General features: G+C 36.9%; 1 pseudogene; it reads left to right on the top strand.

The window, feature by feature from the left end:
• Positions 1 to 5,264: 5,264 nt before the first annotated feature.
• Positions 5,265 to 6,153, top strand: LOC114701664 (annotated as a pseudogene).
• Positions 6,154 to 6,676: the final 523 nt, after the last annotated feature.

The raw sequence follows: 6,676 nt of genomic DNA, 5'->3' as shown, positions 1-6,676 counted from the left end.
TTTGCCATTTGAGGGATAGTATGGAAACATAGTAGAGTAGAAACTTCATAAAATATACATACTTCAAGGCCATCTAAAGGAAATTTACAAGTAATTGGGGAGACAGTGCCTCAAATGGATATCTCTTATCAACAAATGAAGCTTCCTGTACTGGGATTAGGTTACATCTAGTCGAGTTGTTAAACAAAAGGATCATATGGAAACCTCCAAACAACCCAGGCTGTTGCCAAGGCATAAGTTGCTCTTCAAAAATTGATGGCAATGCTCTATTGTTGAAGACAACACCTTTAAACCTAAATGAACACAAAGAAGTTGAACTGGTGCCTACCCGAGAGCCTGCAACCCTGTGGACTAGTGTTCTTGGTACCAGAAGGTGCTCTGCATGCTACCAAAGGAGAAACATAAACACTAACCCCACTACAGACCCTTTGATCTAAAATAGTGGCCTGCCTTTAAGATATGCTAGTGTACTGGTGGTACAAATCCTGTGGGAATAACCAACCAGTATTTGAGAGGAACCCATACCTGAAGTTTTTTGGGTGACCAAGAACCTAAGATGAGATAGCTAAAGGACCTAGGGGAAAACCAAATATTGTGGTGATATATTGTGTACCACAATATATTGTATACAATAATAAACTTATCTTTTAGCTTTCACCCCAATATCTGGCACAGGTTTTTTTTTTTTTATTAATAAGATCTTTTAAGAATCATGTTGCTTTTCCCAAAGCACAGGGACAAGTGTCCAAACTAGTGGAAACACATGAACTGTGAACCAATAGCTGAGGAGCCCCTAACTGGATCAGGCCCTCTGGATAAGTGAGACAGTTGATCAGCTTGAACTGTTTGGGAGGCATCCAGGAAGTGGGATCAGGACCTGTCCTTAGTGCATGAGCTGGTTGTTTGGAACCTGGGACCTATGCAGGGACACTGCTCAGCCTGGGAGGAGGGGACTGAACCTACCTGGGCTAAATCTACCAGGTTGAGCTGAATCCCCAGGGAAGTCCTTGCCCAGGAGGAGATGGTAATGGGGGGAAAGGGGAGGGGGAGGGGGTGGGGGACAGGAGGAGGGAGGAAAGTGGAATCTGTGGCTGATATGTAAAATTAAATTAAATTATAAAATAAAAAATATGAAATAAAAAAGAATCGTGTTACAAAATACTACTGTTCTATTAAAGGAACATAGCAACAAAATAACTTCTAATGACATTCTGCTATATTCATAGATCAGAGCCTTGCTCACCCATCACTAGTGGTTTCTTTTGTCCTATTCTGATGTGTTTGTTTTTGTTTTATCTAATTTTATTTTATTATTATCCCTTAGAAGCCTGTTTGTTTTCTAATGAGAGACAAGAAGGTGGTGAATCCAGATGGGAGGGGAAACTCTAATAAGGATATATTATATGAAAAATGTGTTTTCAGTAAAAGAAAACAAAATCAGACTCATGAAAATAGATACTATAAGGGTAGCTACTACAAGAAAAGGTCAAGAGGAAGATTTGAGAAAGGAAAGATCTTGTTCAAAGGGTACAAACTTGATATAGACTGGAGAAATGTACTTTGGCATGCCTATACCATGTGGTTACCATATTTAATGATAAAATATTTCATATTTCAAATGTCATAGTATAATCCTTAAAGTTCTCATCACAAAAATGATAAATTTGTAAGGTTATACATGTACTTATCTAAATTCAATCTTTTTATAATTTTATAAAGATTAAAACAACACATTGAATTCCATAAACACAATTACTTATCAACTGAAAGTATAGAATGTTCATCACAACAACTGTAATAAAAATATGTGCCTTGATTCCAGATAGGGAACCAAGTAAGCTGACTTCAGATCTTTACCTCTCCCTCTTTTCCCAGATCCAATCCTGCAGTCTCATGCCCAGCTGTTTAGCAGAAAACCTGCAGCACCTCCCCAACCCCTAACTTGCCTTCCAACCCCTAGCTTTCTTCAGTCTACTTTTTTGTTCATCCCGGTCCCCAACTACAACAGGCACTTCCTGCTAACCCATAGGCCACTCCTGCCAGAGAATTAGGTATGCTGACTGCAGATCATCACATCTCTGCATCCATTCTCCTTGTCTTATCTCTAGCTCTGTGTAGTGGATCTCTGATTTTTGTGCTTGCTCTTGGGACTCCTTTCCTTCTGTTAGGTTGTCTTGTCCAGACTCAATAAGATGGTTTTTCCTTTAAATTATTATATTTTATTTTGCCATGTTTGGTTGTTATTTCTTAGAAGCCTCTTCATTTCTAATGAGAGACAGAAAATAGTGGATACAGATGGGAGTGGAGGCAGAGGGGAACTGGAGTAGAGGGAGGGGAAACTGTAATTAGGATATATTAGGATATATTGTATGAGAAAAGAAACTATTTTCTGTAAAAGGGGAAAATGTAGACCTCTGATTCTCTTCAAATAAATCAATCCATGATATCCACGATACCAAACATGAATTAGTTACATTTATTAACTATATGAGAATGGGACTCTAAGGTATTAGAGTACAAATGACATGGAAGTCAATAATCTTGGTGTTATATTTTCAAGATATTCTTTTAATAATTATCAAGGCACTCTCCATTTGACACCTCCATTTCTTATCTCCTTACCACTTAGATCTCTCTGGGAAACAGATAGCAAAGACATCAAAGTACTATTATCTGAACTAGAGACTAATGATATCATTGCTACATAACTTTTGATGACATATCCCAGCAATTTAATTGTCAAAAGTTCCAAATGACAGGAAGTTGCGTGCATGTGGGCCTAGGAAGAAATTTCTCATGGAGAGATAAGGAAGGCATAAATTACTGACAGGTCTGTCACAAGAGCCAAACTAGTTACAGCAATCAGTAGGGTAATACATATTACTTCATATTTTATTTTTTCCTTTAATTGTGAGCACACAAAATTCAATAACTAAAATCATTAAGAGTGGTAAGATATGCCCCTTCAAGGGATGTCAGCTTTATGTGATAGTGTCATGTATAGGAAACATATATAGCACAAGTAATTTCACTTAAGTGTAGCAGGAATCTTAAAAGTTCTTATTAATAAAATCAAACCTGAGGCCAGTTATTGGGGTCAATGCTGGTAGATCAGAGAGACAGAACAAGCCACAGCTATCTCACCTCGCCGGATCCTCAGCTGGTCTTGTCTCCTCAGACTGGATGCTTCTGTGTCCTCATCCCCATGGCTCTCAGCTGAACTGCTGCTGGAAAGCCTGAAGCTTAACCACCCACATGCTTAACCAGCCAAAAGCCTCTAGTTTCTGGTCCTCATGCCTTATATATCTTTCTGCTTTCTACCACCACTCCCTGGGATTAAAGGCTGGCTTTCTGGGATTAAAGGTGTGTGTCACCATGCTTGGCTATTTCCAATGTGGCCTTGAACTCACAGAGATCCAGAGGGATTTCTATCTCTGGAATGCTAGGATTAAAGGTGTGAGTGCCACCATTTTCTAGCCTTTGTATTAAGTGGCTGTCTGTTCTCTGACCCCAGATAAATTTATTAGAGTACACAATATTTTGGGGAACACAATACCACCACACTTAAGTATGATTTTTTTTGCTAAGTACTCAAATACAGATACTATGTATAATTAGAACCCAAAGCTACCTATATTGGAGTTTTCTTGTCAAGAAAATAAGAGCATTCAACAATAAAAATATTCAAACAAAAAGCTAACTTCACATTTTAGCTTCTACATTTACATTTATGACAGATCGTAAGATGTGTCCTGTTCAAGGTAATACACATTTTGAGCCGGTGATAATTGTTATGATGTCTCAGAAAACATACATATTTTATTATAAGCCAAGATTTACAAGCATATTTTTATGTATTTATAAGATTTGGTTACAATTAAGAACTTGAAGTTTGCTCCTATCATCTACATAGCGACAGAAGTATAATAATGATTATTTTGACTCATGAAAGTGTTATGCCAAAATCACAGTTGTTGTAGGTGAAGCATTTATAATTGGCAAAAGATAAGAGTCAACGCCTTTAGGAATCTGATTGGTAACTGATCTGGAGAGAATTCACAGGTGTTTCATGCTTTGTGCACGTGACCCTTCCATCTGTTCTACATGGTTCTGATTTTGCATATTTAGCATTTTCAGTCAGCTCATGCTAATCCAATATTCTAAATTGTACAGTGGGATCACAGGACTAAATTATCTGACTTAAATGAACATGACAAATATGTCCTGGGAATACATGATTACATAAATATCTGTGCAAATCACTGGGGCAGAAATTGTCTTAAGATTTATTTTTTTACAATTGAAAAATTCTGAGTATTATGTAACTAATACTAATTTTCAGTCAGGTTCTCATAGACTCTTGCCTTGTGATATACTTTATGGAAAAAGAAAACTAAGTTATGACCCTCAAATACTAATTTACACTATTCCTGAAACCAAACCTAATTCCAAATCATAAATATCATTTTTAAGGACATGAATGTAAGATATCATCAGTAATCTTTAGGTGACTGGAATATTCTAATGTACTAAAAGATGGGACCATCATGTTTACATAATGCATATGAAATAAAAGTAAGTTAGTACTCATTAGTGTATCAAACTTATGAAAGTCATGTTATTTTGATGATAGGCTCATTTTATAATGATATAGTCCAGAATTTGCATATGATACTAAAATATCATCTAACATGTCCTAGTAATTTATCTCTGTCCCTCTATATATCTTTCACATGTATTTGGTGCCAAAATGTTAGTTTTTTTTTAATTGTTTTGATTCATTAAAGTCATTTTACTTTTATAATGATGGGCTCATTATATAACTATATAGTCCAGAAATTACATATGCTACTTAAATATTCTTTAACATATCCTAGGAATTTTACCTTTGTCTATCTCTACACATAACAAATTAAGTTTGTATGTAACATACATAATAATTCTCTTAGTAGAACCAGGGTCATTAATATGAGCTTATTTACATGAAATGTGACTATATCAATTTGAAGGCAGAGTTTCATAAGATACTTGGGTATTCTAGGTCAAATAACCATACACTGCAGTTTGGATAATACTTCTTATTACCAGAAATAATCAAGATTAAACCCTGCAAAAGAAGACAGCCTGACCTAACACTTTGAGATGTAGATTTTTCCAAGAACCTCTATACTTCCAAAACTATACAATTTTCATACTAAAGATGATCAAACCTAAAGATAATATTTAATATTCTATCATGCCTTTTATTCATAACTAACAGTCTAATGAGCAGAGCAGTAAATTGGAACCCAGTGTTTAAAATTTACATACTGGTGAGTGTGCAGGTGTCTGTCATTGAGAGTGATGATGAGGGTGTGCTAGTTGATGAGGTAGGACAGCCAGAACCAGGGAAACAAACTTCTGCAACGTTCCTGACAGCAAGTTGAAAGCAGACTATAACAGAGATATATCAAAGTCAAGCAGGTAGGGAGTCAATCACATCAACATTGACTCAGTCATCATTGGGAAGGAGCAAGAGTTGATGCAGCCTGACTAGCTTTTCCCCATGCAATCAAGCTCCACTGGAGTCAAGGCTCGAAGATTTCTATGAAGGACTCCAAATACAGGTTTACAAAGATGACCAGGCAGTGATAATTGAGGATAAACAGCTCAAGGCAGGCCACCACTGGGTGGTCTTACTGTGGGTCTCCATTTTTCAGTCTGAAGGCTATAATCAGTAAATACCTTGACTTTCTCAAGAATATACATACTGGGCGGGGAAAAGGTGAGTTGCAGATTTTGCTTAAACCAGCAAACTGCACTTCTGATTGGGCTACTATGCCATTCCCAGCATGAGCCCTGGAAACCTTAATGGGATTATTCGGGATTTTAATTCTCTTTGCTGTTAAAAAGAAAGAAAGAAAGAAAGAAAGAAAGAAAGAAAGAAAGAAAGAAAGAAAGAAAGAAAGAAAGAAAGAAAGAAAGAAAGAAAGAAAGGAAGAAAAATAATCGAATTCTTTCAGTGCAAAATACTTTCTGGAATTACAAACTGTGACCAAAATGGTTCAAGAGTCTGGCAGAATGAGAGTGCAGGATAGAATATCTGAGCTCTTTACATTGCCTCTTCATTGCAGTGAGTGTCCCCAGCTGCTGCCTTCCATTCTGCAACTGTAAGGATGCCCCTAGAGGCACTGGAGCAGGAGAATCTGCTCCTATGCCTGAGTCTGTTCTGTATTGTCCATAAATGCATAGTTTCTGAATTAAAATACACAGCTTTTCAAATGGCCAATAAATAAAAAGTAAAATCTACATACCAGAAATAAGGTAGTATGTTGCAGGATATTTGATTGCACTGTGAAACTCCAATACTGTGTTAAAAAAGTTAACCTTAGATCAGGGGGTGGAGCCAGAAAGTATTTGATGAAAATTAGCCATAGAGAGAACAGAGGACCCAGGGAGATGGATAGAGAGACACACAAGAAGTAGTAGAGAAGGACTTAGACCATAATATGGCTTAGAGTAATATGGATTTTGGTACTTTGGTTTAGAAATGCAGTGGAATGCGTTAAGCACTGCTTAATTGGCCATACTTGTAGGAGTATGGAAGACAGCAGTGCTGAGTGTGATGTGATGAACTGTCTGGGGCTAGATCAAGAGGTTTCAGAGGAGAAGAATTCTAGTATGTTGCCTAGAAATC

The sequence above is a fragment of the Peromyscus leucopus genome, chromosome X (assembly GCF_004664715.2).
Source record: "Peromyscus leucopus breed LL Stock chromosome X, UCI_PerLeu_2.1, whole genome shotgun sequence".
In the NCBI taxonomy this organism is placed as follows: domain Eukaryota; kingdom Metazoa; phylum Chordata; class Mammalia; order Rodentia; family Cricetidae; genus Peromyscus; species Peromyscus leucopus.
This window is presented reverse-complemented; position numbering and strand designations above follow the sequence as displayed.